At 34.6% G+C, this 25,431-nt stretch overlaps 1 protein-coding gene and 1 long non-coding RNA gene across 3 annotated transcripts in view; one reads left to right on the top strand and one right to left on the bottom strand.

Moving 5' to 3' along the window:
* Positions 1–2,956: 2,956 nt before the first annotated feature.
* Positions 2,957–6,157, top strand: LOC111087412. The gene is made up of 2 exons (XR_002612113.1): positions 2,957–3,363; positions 6,006–6,157. It is a non-coding gene; the product is annotated as an uncharacterized LOC111087412 (long non-coding RNA).
* Positions 6,158–11,888: 5,731 nt separating this feature from the next.
* Positions 11,889–25,431, bottom strand: part of LOC106466013 (protein NipSnap homolog 3B-like) — a 47,521-nt gene continuing 33,978 nt past the window's right edge. For both annotated transcript variants that reach the window (XM_013926262.2, XM_022393974.1), the window contains exon 7: positions 11,889–18,065. The gene's annotated coding sequence lies outside the window, so the exon portion shown is untranslated. The remainder of the gene's footprint in view (positions 18,066–25,431) is intronic.

The following is a 25,431-nucleotide window of genomic DNA, read 5'->3' as shown; positions in this document are numbered from 1 at the left end:
AGAGTTTGTGAAAGTATTATCGGAAAAGATGGATGATATTCACCATCAAGTGCGTTCAAACTTGAAAACGTCTGCTGATTCCATGAAGCTATGTTATAATAAGAGATCTACTGAAGTCAGCTTTGTACCAGGAGACAAGGTGTGATTGTATAATCCCAGGAGGACCAAAGGGAAGTCTCCTAAGTTGTCTTCTCCATGGGAAGGCCCATATGACATAGTGGATCGTCTCTCAGACGTGATTTTCCGAATAAAATGTGGTAAGCCAAAGGTGGTGCATGTCAACAGGCTTTGCAATTTTCACGGTCCAGGTCATTTCAATTGGGATGAAGTGAATAACGGAACAAAAGACGCCCCTGAAGACGTGTCACCTGAAAAGCCACTTTCAAAGAAGAAACTGTACTCGGTTTTGAGAAGGGAAATAGTGAAGCCCTTGATGAAGTTACTACCACTGATGTGACTATTACCGATAATAGAACATTTCCTGGTGGAGCAGATTAACCCCACGTGAAGCAGAAGCCAACGAGATGGAGACCAGTACAGAAGAAGATACGTCCCGTAAAATTACGAGATTTTGTTGTATATAAGCGTGCCAGATAAAGGAGACAATTAATCGGAACTGGAGTAGCAGATAGAGAGATTGAAAATAGAGACACGGATAGTTGAGTCAAGAGGGCTGTAGGCACCGTTACTAAAGTGCGTGAATCGTTCATTGTGAATTATAGTATGTGTTTAAGTGAAAGTGACTGTGGAAATTAAGTGTATTGCAAAGTTGAATTGAAAAAGAATAAACTAGTTTTATTTAAGAAAAGACTTGTATCGCTGAAATTTCTCGTAAAGAATTTCTACGAAAAATTAACAAACGAACACAGAAGTAACAATATCTTTATTGTCAATAGAATCAATACTGTAGTACAAGAAACATTAATCTTTACCTACTAAGAACTTAGTACAAGGTACGATGCGATGACGAGGAACCCACTTTGAGACTAATAATGGTTGGAGACGGCTTGAATGGATAATGAAGAAAAACTTTAATATAAGTTTAACATAACAGTAAATGGACAAGGTTTTGTACCTGATTATGACATCTTTGCCATCTAACATTGTGTTCGCTTGCTCCAGTCTTTATATACCCCATTTGACTGCCCTCGGCAATATCTAATTTGCAAAACTTTACGTTGGCACGCCTTCTATGCAGGTACTGTATATAAGCACTGTTTTTCAGACAATAAAATCACTTTTTCGAGAGTTACCACACACCCACTACAATCTTACACACATCATTACTAAATAAAAGTTTGGAGACAGTTTTATTGGGTAATAAAGTAAACTTTATTATAAATGTACGACTTTTGACAATATTATGTCATCATCAGGTACAAGTAGTTTACTCATACACATGAATTTTGATATACAGTATGGAACAGAGAGGTCACATAACCGAATATTGTTTCACAGTCGAGTATAGTATTTTGGTACCCTGGGGTGTTGGTTTAGGGTGGTGCTGTTTTGTTCATTTAAGATATCTTCCTTTATTCTGCGTTTATTGATGTTTGGTTCTTTGTTTCAAAGTATAGTGTTTTGTATATATATATATATATTTTATTGCGTCGTTTTTTGTTGTTGTTGCTGCAATGGTGGTAAACATGGGAGGAATTTTCATTATGTTGGCTGAATCTGGTTTCCAATTTTCTTCCAGTATCTCCGATATAGAATTCTGCACAGTTATTGCACTATATTTTATAAATGACGTTGGTATTGTGTGATTGTATGTAATTATTATTTCGTAGTGATTTTAGTTTAGGGTCGGGTTGGAGGTAAATTTGAAGTCAACAGGAATTTTATGTTTGTTTACAACTTTTCTCCAAGTGTTGATTATTTTTGAACTGATAACAGGGATAAATGGTAAACTGCAGGGTAATGTTGTGTTGTAGTTTGGTGTATTAGTGTAAATTTTATTTGTGAATTGAGTTTTGGGTTTCTGTCCTTGTGGTTGTGTGGAAATTTGATAGTTTGAATGAAGGAACGATTTATAGAGTTAATTTCTTCACCCTAAACCAACACCCGAAAGTACCAAGGTATCTATAATAGGCTGTGAAACAGTCACCCATCATGTAACTTCTTTATTCCTTACTGTGTATATACATATGTATATATCTACATTTATTATAACGTTTCCTTCATTATCCAGTCAAGCCGTCTCCAAGCTTTTATTTTCTATAAAGGGGGTTCCTCGTAATCAAATTTACATATTATTACTGTCTTCTCCACAGGACGTGATCAATAACGGCCACTTATTCAAACCTCCTTCTTAACTTGATGATGACATAGTGACGTCGAAACGTTGTTAGTTATTTGTGTTTTGAAATTAAATGTTTATACCCATATCGGCCATCTCTACTATATTATTATAAACTAGTATAGAAATAATTTCTAAATTATAGTATTTCTTAGTTTTGGAAATTGCATAGTTATAAAAATTACATACATTAATTTCACATGAAATAGGTCAATTCGACATAATTACTTACACTTGTAAAAATTTTACCACTCATCCTTCATTGTAACGCAATTCAATAACAGTCCCTATTTGATTATTACAGTATGATGTCAGAAAAACACGTACGATTAAGAAGTCTTAATATAAAAGGATAAAACCCCAGAGCTCGGTTGCGTTCGAAAGATGGACCTTTCTCTTTCAGGTGTAAACTTAATTATTACAGCAGTTATGTTTTGCACCACAAACGAAATAATAGTCATAAAGATGTTTTGTGTAACGCTAAATATCTATGCACATATAACCAAAACTTAATCTCCTTTCAACATGAACATGTATGTTTAATAAAAATATTTATTTCAAATAAAAATAAACAGTTATTGATTAAGGATATGTCATTCACTTATATTCGAATATTTTTCATGCAATTTCCAAACAGCCCCCAATATTTGGTTAGGGAAGGTCACAGAGGACAAGCGACTTGCGCGTAACCTACCGTCATTTATGTAACAAGGAGGCTTAGAGCTGTTAGTCTAAGGGCTAAAAACATATATACAATTACAAGTTAAAGCTTATAAAATAATTATCTTTTTGAATTTAAACTTTTTCTTTTTTCCTGTTTTATCATGTCGTTCGCTCTTCGTTTTGCTTCTCAATCAGGATCGCTTGTTTTAAGAAATATGTTTATTCCAAAACGCAATATAGTAGTAGGGCCTCCTCGTAATCGCGTCTCGTTGACTGAAAAATTGGTTTTAGGAGGAGTTATGGTATCTCTGATATGTGCAGTACCTGTGTGGATTATGACTAATCTCCAAGATTACAAGAAAAGGGAATAGTCGGAAATATAATGTCTTATAGAATAATAGGTAATGTAATGAAATATTTTTCTAGTTGTCGTGCTTTATATATTATTCTAACATTAAACAAGAAAAAAAGTTTCCGTTTACATTCTTAATCATATATTACATAAGAAATAAAGTTACTTATATTTATAATCTCACTAACTGGAACAGTGGAATTTGAAGCGAAAAGCTAAACCGCAAAGTGAGTTTTCAAACAAACGTTCCATTATTGTTGGAGCAGAAAGAGTTCTACGCTTAACCAGACCCTTCCTGGTCCAAAATATGAACCGAATGCAGATGAGGAAGTAGGAGGGGAACAAAAATTATACTTTGTATTTTTATGTAATATTACTAGTGGTATGCTGTATATCACCATACCTTATAAGATTAATTCTACAAACGAAATAAATGCCTTAGTTCGTATCTGTCTTAACTAAAGTTATTTCCAGTTTCCTGTGAATACGATTCTTATAAATTAATGAGGTGCTGTATATTTTTAAGAATGGTAAGGTGAGAAATTTCATTGAATTTGATTCAATCTTGAAAATTGCCTAAGATCATGACATTATTTAATACAATAAGTTTTTGTTATAAAACATTTCTAAAAATTCAGTATACTGAACAAGCTGAACTGTTAACTATACTGATGAACAATTTCCTATAACTCAAACCAAAACTTTCATATTCTTCTACATTGTATGGGTAAACTGTGTAAAACTGCCATCATTCATTTAATTGCAAAAATATTTAAATTACTTGTATAAAAAAACTAGTTGTCAGAAAAACCCTGTTAAAAGCTTTCTTTATAGTGAAGCTTGTCCATAAATGGTAATGCCAATCTGATCCATGAATATTGCCAGTCCTTTAAATCTAAGAATATTAGCTTCATGCTCTACAGTTAGACTTTAGTTGTATGCTATTTGAACAAGTACAAAAATGAATGTATAACAAAAAAAGGGAAAATTTTCAAAACAAAGGTTAAGTGGGCAACAATTGTAGAGATAATTTTGGAGGAATAATTACCAGCAAAAGGAGTACAAGTAAATAATTTAGGCCTCCAAGATTATCTCTACAGTGGGATAGGTTTGGAACTATTTTGTTGGATAATTCTGATAGGCAACTGTGTTGTTCTGGGCCTATATTTTACTACAGTGGTATTATGACCATTATCTTCATTGAGTTTACAAGAAGAAAATGGCAAAATAAGTGAAATATTCATTATCTCAACTGAGAGAACTAAAAAATTACAAACAAAATTATGAGTGTGAAAAAATGAGCTAGTAAATTAAGTTGTATACTGCAACAAAGTAAAGCATATCACGAAAGAGAAATTTTGACACTATAAACTGTGTATAATAACGTACAAGTAATTTATATATGTTATTTTAAAACTGTCAAATTGTAGACAAGAACTGACATAGAAGAAAGCAACTTTTCAATTTGGGCTAGAGACCAGGTCCTAAAAAATGACTACTAGTATTTTGGTGAAATAGTAGTTAACTTCATGCAAGGATATGGAGAAAGATGCATGAAAGTTACACTCAGTGCTAATGCTTTACAAAGGTGTTTGTGTCTATTAATCATATTTTTATGCACTTTTATTTTTTTTGGTGGGGTAAAATACATTGTCTGAAATGACATAATATTTAGCATACTTTTAATATTTTAGTGGCTAGTTCTGATTCACAGTGATTCATTGGACAATTTGCCTACACTTATTGTATGCTTGTAATTTTAATGCAAAATTTTAGTCAATTTTTGTTTGATCTGAAAAAGTCTGTCAATACTATATTGTGGTACCCCTAACTCTGTAGATGACTTATATAAATTTAAATTAATACAGTCTGTGGACTACTTGATACTTGTTTAAACTGTGAAATTACACTATATGCTACAACTACTAGCACTAAAACAGCAAACATGTTAAAAGATGTAACCCAATTGATTGCTAATGCTCCCAATTAGACAACTGTTTAAAAATTCAACTTAATATTTTCTTCTTTCACTTTAATTTCATTAATCTTGAACACATTGAATAAATCATATATAAAAGCATGCTGTAGTATTCTTGAAGCTTGTCCTACTCTGCCGGTTGTGTTTAAATAAGTGATCTTTTTTTTCTGTTACATGTATATACGATTGTTTTAGGGGAAAAAATGCTTTAAGAAAAGTTCAGAGAAAAGTCGTATCTTCAAACAATAAAAAGTAATTACTTCAGTTTGGCAAAACTCAAATTTGTTTTGCACAAAATATTTTATTTATGATAGCATGCAATTGCACTTAATTAATGTAATGCATACTTTTGCTCATTTACTTGCAATTTGTTTTAATTTTTATGATTAAATGTTTTCTCTGTTTCCTATTTGAATTTCATTGTTCTACACATACCCTAATAAATACCTACTTTCAAGTATAGTGACCATTAAAAAAACCTACATATGGCTATCTAGTGTAATTAAGATACTTACTTTAATCTAAAATTGTAGTGATTAAGATTAGCTTTTGTGAGAAACCTCTGAAGGAAATTAAATTTCAGAATCTTATAGATGTTATTTTAGAATAAACTTTCATTTTACAATATTGTTAATTTTTCTTGATGACTGTGTCTGGTTTACAACAGAAATGGTAACTATAAATACTATTTTTTTATATATACATATATTTAGGCCTATTTCTGGAGAGACTTATTAGCCGGAGCACTTTCTACCGATGGCCTTGTTTGAAAACATCTTTTTGAAGATTTTCTCTCTAGCTAGTGGAAAATTCCAAAGTTGTGGCATGTACTTGATAAAATAAAATAGAAAATGATTCTTGTTGATGGTTGTGTAGTGTGAGTTGTTCTACTAGCTACTACTAAGTAAAAACTACGAAAAGTGACTGGGAATATGTTACAAACCTATCCTCTTTGCATCATCGATATTGGCTAGAAAATTTAAAATATTTTTTTTTGTCTCTCAACCAAGTACTCATGTGGTAGCAATTCCTCCTAGTGTGAAGACTCTCCCCATTTAGGCATTAAATTGTCTTCATTAGGTTAATTTCAATAAAGAGACATTAAGGATTCCTGTTTATTGATACATAGCACAAAACACAAGTGGCAGTTTGTGTAAACAACTGGTATTAATTATAATACTGCAATACCCAACCCATTATTAACATAAGTATCTATCACTGGTAGACAGTAAACTAAACGGACAGCTGTCTTACACACAGTACAAACTGGCTCTTACTTAACTCAGCAGTTAGTATTTACATACTGTAACTCAGTATGAATGGATGTCATGTTTAACTCTGTAAAAAAAACAACAATAAAAAACACCTTTTATACGTGTGAGTCTTGAGTTACATGGTAGTTTAAGTTTTTAGAAACTTATAAGTAGTATTAAGATGCAAGTTATTGTGTGTAATGTGTACTTGATAATGATCATTTGTCAACAGACTCCTGTACTTAAAGAAAGAAATCAATGCTAACTTCATTCTTCACAATATGTAATTGTGGATTTTGGTTCATTTAAAATTGCAAATAATTACTTTCTTTCTTTGATGCTTTTAAGGCAACATGAATATTGTGATGAATAAAGTATCAAAATATTGAGAGTTAAGTAATTTTAATATGACACTTTTATATCTCTTCCAAGTTATATTGATCCCTGTAATCTCTTGTTATAATGGACCACTTAAAAAGATCCTTATTTATATGTAAAGTAAAATAATCACTTTCAGCTACAGTTTAATGATACTTTACAAAAATAATTCTATGCTTAGTATTCACAGTTAAATTAAACATTATGAAGAAAGACATTATGTAAAAAATTAAATGTATGCCATTGTAACAAAATGTTTTGGCTCGTAAAGTCAGACATTTTACAATGTATGTTCAGCAAGTAAAAGAAAACTAACGACACCCTACATCTAGTGTTAGAATCTTTACTGTGCCCAAGCATGCAATAATTGAATATAGTTAAAAAAGAAACAAGTGTATTCTGTTTTCAGTGGTTTGGTTCCAGCTAACAGTAATATGTCCACAGTAAGGATAAGAACACTTGCTTCAATTTTTTATACTAATATTATCTGTAATCTGTAAGTTTGTTCTTTCATGTTAGAAGAAATGTAAAATGCATACTAAGCCTGTTTTGTTGATTAAATATATTATCAAGTTGTTGTTCAGCTTTGTGCTACATATTATCACAGGTTAAGCTAACAGGTTCAAAAAAATTTGTAGAACTACATAATTTTGGTAGAGCAATTGCAGTATAGTTCTTGGTTCAGCATTTAAAAAATTATGTAATTATTACTGTCACAGCACTATCAATACATTATTGTTTCTTTCATGATGTCAGAAAAACACCTAGGTTCAATAAGTCATGATAAAAACCCTATAACCCGAGCACTTTAGAAAGGTGGACCTTCTTCAGGGGCAAACTAGTTCCTGTTAGAGGGAAAATTCCTGTGGAGTAAAAGACCTGATGTTGAAAAAATGAAGATAGGATATTGGTAATACAAACCACATTATTCTCATCAAAATACATTCAAAAAAAAAATTAAAATTCTATTTCTACCAACAACAAATTATTACAAGGAATAATTACAATAAATGAAGTAGTTCCATATACTGAGTGTGGTGTAGACAACATTTAACAGAAGCATGTGAATCAATATCTGATGGCAGTTGTGCATATTTAAAAATATTTTTATAATAAACCTTTGGTAACATTTAACATATTCACTTTTTCTGTTGAGCTTACACTGACCACTTAAGAGGCTGAAGGCTAAAATAGTGAAAATGACTGAAAGACATGGACTTGTCAGTTGAAAAATATAGAAGTCAAGGATACAATGAAGGTAACATGAGTGGTATTTACTCTGGTTTTCAGAAATGAGTATGTGAAAAAGAATCCACGACCACCTACGTGCACTGTACTGCATATATTTTATATTTGATACTGAATGACGCTTGTATCAACACTCCTGAAATTAGGGAATTTTATAACATTTTTGAACTTTCTTGATTCAGTTCTTAGTTTTCATTGTGACATGTTCAGCAGAGATTCATCTTGAGGGACAAACAGCTGACAAGATCTAAAAGATATCATCCAGTTGTTTATGCAAGTACATACATTCTTGTGTGTGTGTCTAAATAAAGATTACTTCCATCATCTATCAAATGTGTCCAATCTTTCTATTACTCACACAACTTAAAACTCAATCAAGTTATCAAACACAGATTGCTCTTCTTATTTCTTGATTGAATCTGTTGATACTAGTGGGTATAACTATTTGATACATGTATTTTCACCTGAAAATACCAAAACTGTAAACATGTTTCACTCTAAGAACATGGACTTTTTTGTAGCTGCTAGAACATAAAATACTGCAACTGAAATCTTTACAAGCTTTAGGAAGCAGTTTGAAGAAACTATAGCTATTGCAACTAGTTGGGACATTGAAGCCAAGTTTATCAAAAAATGTGAGGTACAAAAAACAATTTGATCAACTCCACAAGGAATATCTAACGTCAAGGAAAATTTTAAGGTAGCTGCATTTTCTTATGTTAACATTAATATTATTGTTTAAAACATTTCTATGGAAGAAATACTATGGTACAATGGTTTTGTTTATGTCTCCTTCTGAAATTCTTAGTACAAATTATGATGCAATTTTTAAATAAGCTGAATCCCTAGCAGGTCAGTAAAAAAGGATTTATCTTCAGATTTTCCTGCATAGCTATTGTCATTCAGAATTGCACCAAAGGATGAAATATAATAGATTGCTGGTGTTACAATTAAAGATCTAACTGGTATTTCTCCTAGTGTTTTTGTATATTTCAACACCATGAAAAATCTTTTTGATTACACTAGGTACTGTGGCAGTTAAAAACAAATCTGAAATTGATTAAAAACTACTTATAAGTTCTATGACTCAGATGAAACTGACAGGACTTTCAACCTTAAGCACAAAGTACGAATAAACTAAATGATTAGATGTGACAGCCTTAAGAAGAGTTTGTGCAAAAAACAAAAAAAATGGCAATATGGAAATAAATTTTTTTGGAAAACAAGTTTCATAATCCAAGAGGATGCACTATTCACCAATCTTACAATAACAAATAGGTATCAGTTCTTCAAACAAAGACTATTTCACTGAAAACAATTCCAAAGAAAGGGTCAGCCAATGACTTCATATATTTTGATTAATTGAGGGGAGCAGGATTTTGATTTCATATGGAGGGGAGATTGATTATAATTAAAAGGAGTTAAAATATATATTTTATGAAATAACTGTTGCTTGTTTGGGTTAAAAGTTAAATACAAATGTCCACAATCAAATGAAACTTGCTCTGTGATGAATGGCAGGTGAGGACCTTATACTTAAAAAAAAAGCATATAATAAAACCAGATATACAAGTTTATTAGTTCATAATTTTGAAAAAAGTGGCACAAGAAGAGGCATCTCATGTGCACTGATGAACTTAGGCCCTCCATCATCACAACATATTGCAGGGAGCCTCTTAACATTTTGTGTTATGCCACTGTTTTGGAGACATATGTCATTATTTTGTTACCTTAAAAGAAATTTCTGGTGCCAAACTTCAGTTCACATTAAACAAAGTTAAGAATAAAAAACTCCAAATCTACATCTTTGTGTCACATGTGTCTGAACTCAAATTTCTCAATATCAAAAATTTATAACTTCAATAACAGACATTTATAGTTTACAAACAATTAGAAACACAAATTTAATTAACTTAAGGTTGGTGATAGACAAATTACAGACATCTGATCACATTGTGGGGAGGGATAGCATTTCTAGTGCCTTAGAAAACTTCTAGGTGGTATAAAATTAGATAAGTCTTGCAAAAAATTAAATTAAAAGTTTTCTAAGCATCACAATGTATTCCATATGAGTTTGTCTACTTTTCCATGGCCTCAGGAGTAATGAGTCATTAGGTTGACATCATGAAGAAAGTGTTAAGTTTCTATACTGAGTATAGTTGGGGTACAGTAGGGAGCCATTAGGTTAACATCATGAAGAAGATGTTGTTTCTATAGTGAGTATTGTTGGGATAAAGGAGTGAGCCATTAGGTTAACATCATAAGAAAGTGTTAAGGTTCTATAGTGACTATTATTGGGGAACTGTACAGAGCCATTAGGTTAACATCATGAAGGAAGTGTTAAGGATCTATAGTGAGTATTGTTGGGGTACTGTAGTGAGCCATTAGGGTAACATCATGAAGAAAGTGTTAGGTTCTATAGTGACTATTATTGGGGTACATGAATGAGCCATTAGGGTAACATCATGAAGAAAGTGTTAAGGTTCTATAGTGACTATTATTGAGGCACATGAATGAGCCATTAGGTTAACATCATGAAGAAAGTATTAAGTTTCTATAGTGAATATTATTGGAGTACAGGAGTGAGCCATTAGGTTAATTTTATAAAGAGTGTTAAATACCTACAGTGACTATTATTGGGGCACAACAGTTAGCTGTTAGGTTAAAATTATGAAGAAATTGTCCAGTTTCTACAGTGAATATTGTTAGGGTGGGAGAGATACTATAAAAAAGTGTCTAGTTTCTATGGTGACTGTTGTTGGAGGTACAGGAGCAGCTAGATGAAGCACCATTTCTGAGTTTTCACCAATCATATTTGAAGGACATAATCAGTTACCAAAAATAATACCTACATTACCTGTTAATGAATGCTCAGGAGAACAAGTTCTAGTTTGGTATTCCAGTTGATTGTCCAGGTGGCTGAACACCAACAAAATCAAAATAAGCTACTCGAAAGATATTTGGTATGGGATGAATGCAACATATGCATGTTGATTTCAATTCTTTGCAGAAATTGTAAATGTATCTACTAACCTTTAGGGAGCACTGAAATCAGCAGTTAGGAGTGATGGAAAGTGTATGTATCAAAAGTAATATACCAAAGAAAGTAATACATGTAACTATGATGAAGTTTTAATGAAGGACATATCGTTTCCTTGGAGCTAATGCTTTATGTTTAATTATTACAAGATTTCAAAGGTTAAACCACTGAGAGGTCAGTTACAAAGATAGGAATAGGCAAGGTCAAAATTAGAAGAAAAGGATAACAGAAAAAGAAAAATGAGTCAGAAAGTGAGAGAAGGACAACAGGAGAACCACCATTAGTGCACATCAGGACATGATAGAGCAAAGCAGAGAAAGAAAAATCACCATCAGTTCGAAGAAGAATAAGAAAAAGTGGGGAAACAAATTGCAAATAGAATTTGGAGTAAGAAAAACTGAAATGCAGAAGAGTGAAAGACAAGCTAATCAAGGGTGAGAAAATAATAAAGCCCTTTAAATAAGGTTGAAATCAAAAGAAACTGTGACTCAAAAAGCTTTCAGCTAATTTTGTTAGGCTTAATTTTTATATTAATTCCATCTTGCCGTGACATTAAAATTTTGCCAGAAAGTATTTTACTTTGAGGTAAAGTCATCTGTGTGTATTTTAATCATATAATTTTTTGTTTCTCTGTTAAAATTTGTGTGTTAAATTTCAGAGAGAAAACAACTAGAATCTCATGTAAGTACTTATTTTTATTCCATGTATTGAATTTCTGGTTACATAAACAGACAATAAGCTTATTAGATAAGGTTCCACTATGTATAACACAACACAATGACCTATTGGTGCAATCAGATAAAAAATAAATGCCCCACTTTTCTATAAGAATATAAAACTATTGTGCAGTTGTTTTTATAATGAACCAGAATTTACTGAGTTCACATCTTGGTGTCTAAACATTCTTGGTTAATTTGAATGTTTTTATATTATCATTTTGCTACAATGACAATAGATTTCTGATAGATACCTACCTCATCTCACACAACAGCTTTCCCCAATCTTCATCTTCCCTCTAATGCATTGAAAAGAAATTTATTCTTCCTTGACTCACTAGCCTTTATACACCCTCAGTTCGAGCTGCTCAGTCAGCTTGCATAGCCCATGAGACAACTCTCCATCAATATGAGAAGCAGCTGGCTCCCTCTATATTAGATTTCGTGTACCTCACTTTGAGATTAGCACATCAGATAATAGAAAAACAAAAGAAGTGGGAGGAAAGGTAGGAAGTGTATGAGAGGAGGTGTCTATCGGAAATCTATTTTCAATGTAAGAAAATGATAACTTCCAATACAATACACCTAACCTCCACATGGAATAGGTGGAGGGACTGGTGTAGCATAGAAGTAAGAGACTCCCCATGGAAAGCATTCATGGGAAATTGAACAAGTATGCTTGGTAATTGAACAAAAGCACACATGAGGGGGACTGCACCACTTCTGGAACAGGTATGCCCTTCGCCCTTGAAGAAGTGAAGTGCCTTAAAACAGGTGGCATCAAGAACCAAACCATAAAAGAAAGACCTCTGAAAACATTGGAGCAAGAATCTCCTCAACCCTAACAGGACAGATGAGGTTCCACTACCCATCCTTTATATTACAAGATGGAATACAGTGCTGAAGAATCAAATGAGTATGTACAATGTAATGTGGCTATGGTGAGCAAATCATGAACAATATATATATATATACATGAGCCCCACACAAGTAAACTCCTGCTATACTGCAAGCAAACGTAATTATGAGGAAGTAAGCAAATGGCAATGACTGGACCAACCCACATCAACCATAGGAGGCAAGAAGTACACCATAATGAACCCGGAATTATGGGGCAGTGTGTGAATTTCAAATCAACTCTAAAAACAGGAATTCATTCTTTATCCGGTATTATGAACAGGAAAAGAACAAGATCCACTAAACCATAAGAGCAGGGAAGATAACCATGTGCACCCAGTATTACGAGTACAATGTGTAATGTCTGCTCAACTCTAAGAACAGGGTATCATACATCCTACAACCAACATTATGAGGCAGATGAAGTTCCCCGAGCTCAATTGTAAGAGCAGGAAAAATCCATCCTGCAATCGGAATTACTGAGACAGGGCATCTACCAGTCTCAACAGGGCACTATAAAACCAGTGGTGGCTGGTCTAGCTCCATCCTACATCAGACCTCCAAGAACAATAACCCAGGAGGGAGAAGAAGTGAGGGTTTATAGCTTTGCCCTCTTCTCAAGAGAGTATAGAGATAAATAATGTTAGTATATGTATGCTACACTCCAGAAGAAGCCTCCATGATCCAGAACCCCAGTGGCTAGGAACTGGAAAGTGGTATGGACTCCCAAACTCCACTAGAGGAAGGGAAGGTAAAAGGCAGTAGGGAGTCTAAAAGAATGACCCACCAGAGAAAGTACAATGGGTGACCACAAAACCCTATTTTGAAAAGCAGATCACCCCCAATTTATCCAATCAAGGGCTGGGCAGAAAACCCTTTTTGCTTTACTTATGATGGTACATGAGTGATGGTCTGCCAAGTACGTAATAGAATTATACATAAGTATGTATAACACTAGGTAAGCCATTAGTGGTCTTGTGGAACACCCCATCTGAAAAGTGTGTGTTACAACCTTAATGGGAGCAAGTGCTGTTTTTACTTTTTGTTTTTAAAGTAGAACATACCTGACCAGGCAATACTAACCACTGAGTGGGATCTGAATATGTAATAAAAACACAAGGAGAAGCCCCTGGAAACAAATAGCAGAAAAAAATTACACTTACTCAAAACAGAGTCGAACCGGAGCATGGGGAATTGTCACTGGAAGGAAATGATATCCACCAGATGGAGCAGGTAATGACAGACAAATTTATGAGGAATTTTGGCCTGAACAATCTCCTCCAGAGGATAAAAAAATGAGTCACCAAAGAAATGGTGATGTGTTGAAACAGATGAGAGGGGACATGATAAAGATGACAACCTATGGAAGAGAGGGAAGAGTAAGCAAACTGTAAGGGTGATGAGGGAAGGTCATGAAACAACAAGTGGCTCCAGGGAAGAAACAAAGGGGAACAAGGACCATGAAAATAAGCCATTTGAGAAACATAGCACCACATAACCTGCACAGGAAACAGAATGCAATCCAGAACTGACTGGGAACAAATATGGGAAAAGGATGGGATGGAGAAGGGTGTGAAAGCAGAGTCTCTCTAACAGGCAGTGGAGGTCTCTGGATGGGAAACCAAGGCTGAGCCAGTCAAACTGAGCCATCCAGAGAGAGGTGTGGATGAAGGAAATATGTTAGGGGAGGAGATGTATAGGAAAGAAGGCATAAAATGGAAGGCCCCTCCATACTAGAAAAAAGGGTAGACCAACCCAAAGCTAGAGGCCAAGGAAATGAAGACCAGAAAGATGGCAGGACATCACCCAGATGGTTAGCAAATGCATCTATGTACTGAATGCCCAGACAAGAGCATAACCACCAGACAACTGGAGGATGGAGGTACCACTCTATGGGAATGATCACGTGCGGGTGGTACAACCAATCTGCAACTAGATTCAAAACACTGATAAGATGGCAAACCAAGAACAGTATCCTGTGTATGCAGACCCAAAAGTTGTAACCCCAGATACAAAAAGAAAGGAACCAGAATTAGGCCCCACCTGCTTGTAGAAGACCACATAGAAGTTGGCAGAATGCATGAAAACCACCTTCTTTCATAAAAGATGGAAGATAAGAGATAAAGCTCTACGCACAATGAAGATTGCCAAAACTAAGAAATGAAGCACAGATTCACCAAAGCCCAATATCTGGAAATATCCAAGGTACTGAGATATGTACTACCACCTACAAGACAAGCATCGGTGAAAGACGGAAGACCTGAGGAGGTAGAAGAAGAACACCAGCCATAGGATGGCCATTGCCCCATCACCAAACAGATTCAGTCCAATGAAAATAATGAAATACGACCAGATGAACCAAGGGATCCAAGCAGAGGTGCCATCAATCAAGACAGAAAGACGCTGGAAACCAGTTGTCCTGAGAAAGATGAGATTGGATGACTCACACTGGTAGATATCCAGTGAAGTTTGTGACTACTTACAAAAACACAGAAAGGATCTGAGGGAAACAAGGACACCCACAGACAAGGTGTGAAAGCCCAATGAAGTGACAGAAACAACATCCTGGTGGAATGAAGAAGAACCAGAGGCTGACAAAGACAGGAGAAGTCTATGACAAGTCTCCATACATCAGCCAAGGAGGGGACAACTAAAGGCTGAGAGGAAAAACCCCAGCCAAACTGGAAAAACTGGCATTAAAACTCCCAGTAAGAGGTCTCACCCAACAGTGGACAGCCAATTGCATGATTAAGGATTCTTTGAAAGAAGTAAAAGAATGGTAAACAATAATCAGGAAGATAATCACTGGAAGTGAAGTGATTCACACTCTGAAAAAACCCAGAGAAACCATGTAACAGAAATAAAGATCTCTTAAAAGTCGACAAAACAGAGAAACCCAGTCCCCACAGAATTTAAACCCACCATGCAGAGACCCATATTGCTGTTGACTTCCATGATGGAACAGGAAAAATGGATAAAAGGGGTGTGAAAGTCGAGATGCAAGTAAAAGACTGAAGGGAAGTAAGCAAGATGGACACCTTGATATGGGACCCAAAAGAAGCAAAACAGCTGCCAAAATCTGTATTATGCAAAAACAGAGCCTGTTTGATTTCCCAGAGGGACAATATGGGGAGATGAACCCCTGAAAGTAGCGTATTTCATTCCAACAAAACCCAACACCAAATAAGCCTGGGAAGTAGGGAAAGGGCAGCCACACCCTGAAAGGCAAAGGCATGGAGATAGAAATTCCAGGGGAGGGGCAACGCACACGAACCCAAGTGAGATAAAAACGAGTGAAGGAACCTAGGAAAACAACACTAGCATTAAAATACAAAACAACATTGTGTTCATGAAATTGCTACAAAACATGTAAAGGGAGCGGGAAAACAACAAGACAATACAAGTATTAACTAAATGCTAGGGAGAAAGAACTAACTATGATGTGGGAACAAACCCCTAAATGTATATTATGTGGAGAAAAATTGTTAGTCACCCTCCGAAATCCAGCAACTTTTAGACCTAAGCCTTGCCAGATGTTGGACTTTTCCAGATTCCGGGTAGTCATATTATAGTCATACATAAATGATTGGCAGATCTGGGAGGTTTGGCTACATCAAAAAATAAGGAATTGGAGCTTGAGCAATGCTCAGTCCTATGACACGTAAATAAACAAACATGTCGGTGATGTAACAATGAAAAACAAAACAAAAAAAACCTCAGAAACTTACTAAGATAAGGATTATAAGTCATATATTTAACAATGATTAAAAAATAATGATTCAAAGATAACCATAAGTTAGTATTAATGACATTTCACTTATAAACCAGCTAAACATACCTATTGAACAAAGTATTTATTAATAACAAACTGAAATACCATCAAAATGTATCTATTCAACAAAGGAATTAATTATATGGAACTTACAAACTGCCTAAATATACCAAGAAAACAAAGTACCAAGTAAAATCTAACCAACAATGCATCAAAAATCGACATAGACAACAAAGTACATAGAAATATCCAACTTACCAAATTCATAACACTGAATTATATGAAATGCTTAATGCACAAGTGTGGAAATAATGACAAAGCCAACCATGGGTATAGCAACCCGGTTTGTAGTATACAAGTCGAAATACTTACCATCAAGTCACTGGGGAAGCTGGAAGTAATAGGAGGAGAATAGAATAAACCTCCATGGTAACTGGATAAAAAAAAATAAAACTAAGTGAAATCAATTGCATCTCAAACATACAGAAAAGTTGAAATACACTTTGACCATCATGATGAACAAGGTTCAGACCACATGGAAGAAGTGAACACTCTATAAACTAAGGCATGTACCCCCTCAACAGACAATGTTGATCCCAAGACCTGGATAAGAAAAGTAAATGTGCTCCCAGAAAAAACTGTAACCATGTTGGGAACCACAAGAAACATCAAATTTTGAAAACACAATAACGTGTATAAAACACAAAATCAAAATCTGTATCACGACATAATGCAAGATAGAATGAACACACACACATTAAAAAAAAGCAAGTGTAACACAGTACTGAAAACTGAAATTAAGTGAGAAACATGTCCAACTCATATAATGTCAATCAAGAAATTGAAGTACACGAAATGTAATACAGAGGGAGCCAGCTGCTCTGGAAGTGTGTGTGTCATGCTCCTATTGGTGGAGGGCTGTCGCATGCACTATACATGTTAAATAAGCAGCTTGAACTGAGGGGTATAAAGGCTAGTGACTAAGCAAGAAAATTTTTTTTAAATGTATTAGAGGGCAGAAGAAGATCGAGAAAAGCTTTTGTGTGAGAGTAGATGTGTATCATATTGGAACTATATGTAACCTTCTGTTGCAAGTGCAATAAGTCACACAGAAGAAGGGACAGTATAAGTATGTATCATATCTTGATGTTCAAAGATTCTTGGTGATAATAGTCAGTATGAAGAACTGAGTTTATGTCTTGATGTCTAAACAGTAACACCCTTGATGATAATTGTCAATTAAAGAATGTCTTTAAAGTTCTTTATTTAAAGTTCATGTCTTGGTGTCCAAACTTTTTGTTGAGAATTCTTAAGGTTAAATAATGTATTTTTAAAGCAGCCGAGTTAGTGTCTATAAAATTCAGTGCAATGATAATCTTTAAGTGAAGCATATATATGTGGTTAGCAGCTGAGCTCACATCTTCATCATCATCTCTCCGTTTTTGTTCCAGGTATACTAGAATTCCATTCTGTATAAAATGAGCCAAAAAATTCTATTATGATTATTTTATAATAAAACTTTAACTACTGAATGACATTATCTCAATCTCAACCATTCAAATATATTAACAACCAACATTATCTAGCCTTAACATATATTTGGTACAACATATTTTCTAGTTTGTTAAGTATACTATTAAACTTGATTAAAAAATAAAACAATTAATTAGGCAAAGTTCTTCAATTATCAGAATAAATGTTATTGGTTTTAGATATCAATGTTTCTCCTATAAGTTTAAAATACACAAACCTTGTAATTAACTTGCACACAGAACACATTTGGAAAATCCAGTTTTCATATCAACACATACTCTATCCTGAACTGAAAGAATCACATTGGGAGCAACAATGGAAAAGTTCATTGCCCAAAGATGAAAATCTCTTTGTACCAAACTGCAGTACATGGTTTACATAAAGTAGTGATTAAATATGTTTAAACAAGACCTTATGTTGGCACATGTTAAGCAATTCATAATGTGTCTAAATTACTAGAAGAATAAACTGAAACAAGATCTAGTGGAGGCTGTCTAACAATCTCAAGTAAGTTAACCAAAACCATACTTAAACTGTTAAAGAAATGTATTGTTTGGTCCTATTACAAGGAAACTATTATAAAATATAAATTACCACAGTAATCAAGAATAAATATTTTTCAAATGCCTGTCATAAATATTAAAACTTAAATAAGATGAAATTATCAATTAATTTTTTAACTAATTCTATAAACTTGTTTTATTGTGAGACTGTACTGCATTTTTGTGTTTTGAACATAAATTTGAAGAGTAGTTTTAACTAATGCAAACATTTTCCTTATGTAATTTCATTTACTGAAGAAACTTTAAAACATAGACTGTCCTCATTATTTTTACAAACCATATTGGTGTGATTTTTCTAGAACAAAGTAATATTTGATGTGTCACAGTCAGTCTTCTGTGCACTTGTCAATATTTTACTCTTCTTAATCTGCATTATAGTAAGTTTTGAAAGTTATAATTTTCCTATACTAAAAATGTATTTCCGATAGATACTTACCTCCTCTCACATAAATAGCTAGTCTTGTTCAGAAAATGGAAGCATTGGTTTTCAGAGGGGAGGAATAAGTACCTATCAGAAATACATTTTCAGTATAGGAAAATTATAACTTCTGACATAGTACATTACCTCCTCTCATATAAATAGCTAATATACCACACTGAATAGGTGGAGGGACTGGTGCAAAGGAAAGAAAGAAGCATCCTTCAATAGTGTCTGAAGGACACTCCCCAAAAGGAGATCTTTGGAGTCAAAGATCTTACATCGGAGACCGCACCACTTCTGAACCAGGTATACTTTTCGCCCATTGTGGAAAGATGTCACATATATGGGTGGAAAGATGGAGGAGCACATCCAAATGGGAGATAACAGGCAGGATAGTGATCTAATTCATACATTATTTATTAAATTCAATCCCGGGAAAATATAAGATTGAGTAGGATTAAATGATGTGCCCCTAGGTGTAGAGTCGCTAGGGCATGACAGACCATACAAGGTAAGTCAAGTACATCCAAAACCCATGCCACTGGGAACCAACATTCACAATGGGGTAGGATGAGGATCATATCATCTGTAAATCAACTACAATCCAAAACCTGGCCACTGGGTACTGACATCCATGTGGGAGTAGGAAAGAGGATCATACCACCAGCAAGTCAACTACAGTCCAAAACCCAGGCCACCAGGAATCAACACCCACATGGGGGTGGAAAATGGGGTCATACTATCTTCACCTCAAGTTCATGAGACTGGAGAGAATCTCGTACCCCCTGATCTATGAATGAGCACATGATAACAATGTGAAAAATTGAAAGATCGATCTGGGAACCCGCATCCATCATCAAAAAGATGTCTATATAATGTAAACCATCTTACTGAAATATATAATGACTGGAACTGCCCCAAGATCAGTAACATACTCAGAATAATAAGCATTGAGGGACAGCAGAAATGGAAGGACCATAGTAATCTACAAGTAACTCCACCATGATCCACAACATGGATGGAGTAACAAGAATATAAATGAGTGAGGGGAATAGACATCTGTGATACATGTGTGAAGTCTTATGTTGATTGGTTCAGCTCTAAATCTAAAACCCAACCACTGGGAACTGACATCCACATGAGGGAAGAATGAGGGATCCCAACTGAAGGGGTGAACTGCAATTTTGAAGGCTAACTCCCATATTACACCAGGAGAACACCACCACTCTACTCTCAACTGAACAGTTTTATAATCATTTATATATATTATTTGTATTTCCCTCACACATTCAGGAGGATGCTTCCATGGTCCACCACCACAGATGCTTGAAACTGGAAAGTGGTAAGGACTTTAAAACTCCACTAGAAGAAAAGGGGGAGAAAGCATGGTGGAGAGTCAGGAGGAATAACAACATCTGAGACAGTTCAATGGGTGACCACAAAATCCTATTTTGAAAATCAGACCATACCGATTTATTCAATACAAGGCATAGCAGGGATGGGCAGCTATTCTCTTCTGCTTTACTCATGTAATCCATGGTGAGTATGGTCTTGGACGGGCAAACTTATCGTGAGGAGAAACCTACAAGCGATCTTGTGGAACACTCCACCTACGCAGTGTGCATTGTGTGGCCATGGAATCATAATATGCAAGTCGACACGGTCTTACAGTGCAGATTTGAATGGTTAAAGAATGCCTGGTCAGGCACAACTTGCCACAGAGCAGGATCCACAAATAAAAAGAGGGACAGGCCCCTAAAAAGAAGAGGTATATATACTAAAAGGTAACTTACCCAGTCACAGTCTCACGAATGAGTGAAGGATGGCAACAGGTGGATGAAGGTACCCAAACAAGGAAGAAACAGCTACCCAAAACAGAAAATGGGTGATGAAGGTATGAGATGTAGATCCAGTGCTCGACATATGAAGTACCTTCAATGGATGGCAGAGTAGATATGCAGGGAAAAGAGAAGGTGCATGATCACAGTGAAGACACTAGGAAGTGATGATGAGAAGAAGGATACACTGAATCAAAAGTCAATCAAATCACAATTCAAACCCAATGGGTAAGGAAGGAAGGGAAAAAAATTCACAAACAAAGAAGTGGAGTAAGGAAAGGAAACATGCGAAATGGATTCAACAAAAAGAAACATTGAAAATAATGAAGCAACCCATAACAGGTACTAGACAGAGAAGGTCATCTGGATCCCACAGAGAAGAAATGTGGAATATAGTAAGAAATGAAAAATTGAAAGAAATATACCACATGAGCCACTAAATTGTAAGCTAACAAAAGTGATCCAGAACAAATGAAACAAGTTGAGCCAAAACAGCTGAGAAAACCAAAGCAGTGCCAATCCAGAAATATCAATAAGAAGACCTGAACCAGAGTGACAAGGATGCACAAAAATTTGGGGAAGAAGACTGATGGAATGAGAAAAAAAAAGTAATGTAAATATGTTTTAACTTAACAACATCCAGAGCAAGTGGATGATGAACTAGAGACCAAAAACTACAGAAGTAACTAACTGGGAAGTGATAAAAGATTCAAAAACTTCACATACAAGGGTACCACACATGAGACAGAGACAACAAAAATTAGGGAGGATAGAGAGGTCACTGGACTGAAAAGTCAATTAGCATTGAGGACAAAGCACCTGGAACACGACCCTCCAGGAGACGTATGTCAAATGTGTCAGTTCAAATAAAAAAAGGAAATCCACTGTATACCTCAAAGGGAACAAGAAAAAATGTCCCCTTGGCGAATGAGATAAACCACCACTGTCAAAAAGTTGAAAAGAAATTGGGTTAGTCAAGCCAGACAAAAGCAAGGGTGTGAACTAAAGCACCTTGAACTGGCAGAAGTGCCTGGGTGTGAAGGGGATAAGACCCTTGTAGACCATTATCCTGAAGCCTCATACTTATAGAATCACACCCCCCACCTTTGGAAATGAACATCAGGGAAGAGAAACAATTCAGAAGAGGGGGAGGAAGTTATAAACCCGACATTGTAGGGGGGGGGGGTTCAACTATCAAAGCATATAAACAAAGAGGGAAGGATGAAAATTAAGAAGAAAACCCAAAGTAAAGGCTCGGATAACAAAGAACACCTTCAAATGCAATCGAGGAGAAGAATGGATGGTTCTGATGGAAGGGGTGTTTAAAAATACACACTCCAAAGGGACTTGTATAAGAGATATGTAACAGGAAAAACTTATCCAAATGGAAAATGCAACTACCCAATCCAACTGTGGAAGGAGTAGAAAAGTATGTTAAGACAACCCTCTTTTGGAAGGAGCTAACTGAAGCTAGACATCCAATGAATGGTGTAGGTAATATCCCCCAAAATGTGGAAGTCAGGTAAGAAGGCAGACTGCCCCACAAAACACATATGGAACTAAAACAAGTCCAAATGTCAATGCATGAAACTGGTATCAAATCACGTGATGAAAAAACCAAAGATAAGAATGTGTACTGTGTACATTCGCAGTCATGCAGAACAGCCTACCCAAATATGATCAAGAACTACATATTAAAATGGGGAAGAACCAAGGAATGATTGAGGTGGGACCAATCAATCCAGAACCACAATCAGCATTGAGCAAACAAGATGGATGAAGAAAACCCATAGGTAAGACAGGTAGAGGATGGGCAGGTGCCAAACATATAAAAGGAATAAAGATTACAGTATCTCAAAATTAAACAAAAGAGCAACTCAAAGAAATTTAATATAGCATCACAGATACCCCATGTGATGCTAACTGTACAGGAGTAGCCCCAAAAAAATGGACTGGTGGAGAAAAAGAACTCACTGTAAGACCCTATCAGCAGTGGATGGTAAAAAAAAACAATGTCCTACTCTAGAAGATCCTAAAAACAAAGAAGCCACATGTAGAGGGAACGAACAGAAGATGGCAAACACACTGATATGGAGAGAAGAAGGAGGTATCCCACAGAAATTTCTAAATATAAGTGGAACACCAAATAAAGGAGGTGGAAAGTAAGCATTAACTGTAGGGGAGTCAATAGGGTAAAATGAAGCTAAAAAAAACTAAGTGAAATAAAATGGATAGGATTAACAGAAATGCGAATGACATAAAATCAAGAAGAAAATGTACCTGATGGTAAACTAATGCAAAAAAGAATTAAAGCCTGTATAGAGCAAGGATTGCAAGTACCCACTCTCAAAAGAGAGACAAAAAGATAATTATGAAACGTTATGAGAAGGGGAATATACTGTGAAACGTATCTAAAAAAAACTGAGACAGGCCTAGCATATTCTACAGTAGAGGCCTGGAAGGCAGTTTATGATAAGATGGAGGAAAACTGACAAAATCTTGGCTGTCTGAAAATAGGTTCAGCCATTATAAGAGGAAGGCAAGGAACATTGGGGGCAGGTAGGGTGGACCCCAGTCCTCAGGGGACCTCACAAACGAAATTAATGGTAAGAAGTATAAACTATAAAGAAATATGAAAATGAAATAGTCAATATAGTAGAAATGTTAAGAAATTTTGCAGTGAAATAAACATATGTATGTGAAGTATATGTGTTGAAGAAACGATATTTAACCTATTTATCGATTAACCCGTAAATAGAACCATGGGTAAACCAAAAATAACAGACACTTATTAAACCTAATCAAACAATATATTGAGCTTAATTACAGATTAAACCGGAGGCAGAACTACAGGTAAACTGAAAATAAAAAATAATTGTGAAGCCTAATCAAACAGTACAGAATAAAGACATCACTAAGCATTAAAATAAAAACTTAACCATACAATAAGTATGTACAATATTGGGAGAAGTTTGCGTGGACCCTGGCTCAAGGGTTTCACACAAACCAAATGAAGAGGAAGAAGAAACAATATAGTTAAACTAATGATTGATATACCAGTAAGATGAATTACAGGTAATCTTACAATAACAAAGACAATGGTAAGCCTAAGTGAATAGTATACAAGAAAAGATACAACTAAGACTAACTGCTAACCTGAACTTGACAATGAAACTTATTTTATGGAACCCAAATAACTATAGATAATAATATCAACATAAAATAATTAAAAAACATAACAGTAGAACATATTATCTTTCCAAAGTTGGCAGACTGTATTTCAAATGTGTGAAACCCCAAACTTGAGGTGAGACCCGATGAAAGTCAGTACATTGGACCATCAATCCACCAATGAATGAAAAAGTAAAGCCGAAAATCTTCCTATGAAGTAACACAACCTAAAGCCTGTGTAAATTTGCTAATAGAACATATAACCTCCAAAGTGGTAACATAGAATTCATAATACAAAATGAATAACCAAACACAACTGTGTTGGCGGAAACAAATGAAAAGTTTTTCTAATATAGTAATAAGTTCCGTAACCGGATATATATATATATAAAATAATTTCATGTTGGAATAACTCAACAAGTTATATATATCACTAATGTATAATAAAGAGTAAACTTGTTGAGAGAAATTAATACAAAGAGACAGAAAAAAATTTAAATAAAACATTTAACTAAATTTTATAACATGAGTACTGCGAAACAAGAAGTGATACTTCAGTAGAATTGAATAGAGGGAGTCATACGTATCAAGAGAGTGTGCCGTGCTCTTATTGTTTGAGGGTTGTTGCATGATAATTTGCATGTGAGATGCACTGGAATTAGTCAATTCCTCATGGATGGTAGTTTTAAAGCTTGTGGCATGTGCAAAAAATGTTGGTGCATATAGAGGGCAGCACTGAACGAAAATAACTATTTATGTGAGAAGAGATAATGTACCGTATCAGAGATTCTGAATATTTAATTCTAATGTGCATTATAGTAAGTAAGGAACATTGTGAATATTTTGTTTTAATCTGCACTAAGTAAGTTATGAAAATTCTGAATAGTTTGTTATAATCTGCATTATAGTAAGTTATAAATATTCTCAATATTTTGTTATAATCTGCATTACAGTAAGTTATAAACATTCTCAATATTTTGTTATAATCTGCATTAAGTAAGTTATAAACATTCTGAATATTTTGTTATAATCTGCATTACAGTAAGTTATAAACATTCTCAATATTTTGTTATAATCTGCATTATTGTAAGTTATAAATATTCTCAATATTTTGTTATAATCTGCATTATAGTAAGTTATAAACATTCTCAATATTTTGTTTTAATCTGCACTAAGTAAGTTATGAAAATTATGAATATTTTGTTATAATCTGCATTATAGTAAGTTATAAATATTCTGAATATTTTGTTATAATCTGCATTACAGTAAGTTATAAACATTCTGAATATTTTGTTATAATCTGCATTAC

Source organism: Limulus polyphemus, unplaced genomic scaffold (genome assembly GCF_000517525.1).
Source record: "Limulus polyphemus unplaced genomic scaffold, Limulus_polyphemus-2.1.2 Scaffold2121, whole genome shotgun sequence".
Taxonomy (NCBI): Eukaryota; Metazoa; Arthropoda; class Merostomata; order Xiphosura; family Limulidae; genus Limulus; species Limulus polyphemus.
Note: the sequence above shows the minus strand (reverse complement) of the source record. Positions and strands in the feature narration are given on the sequence as shown.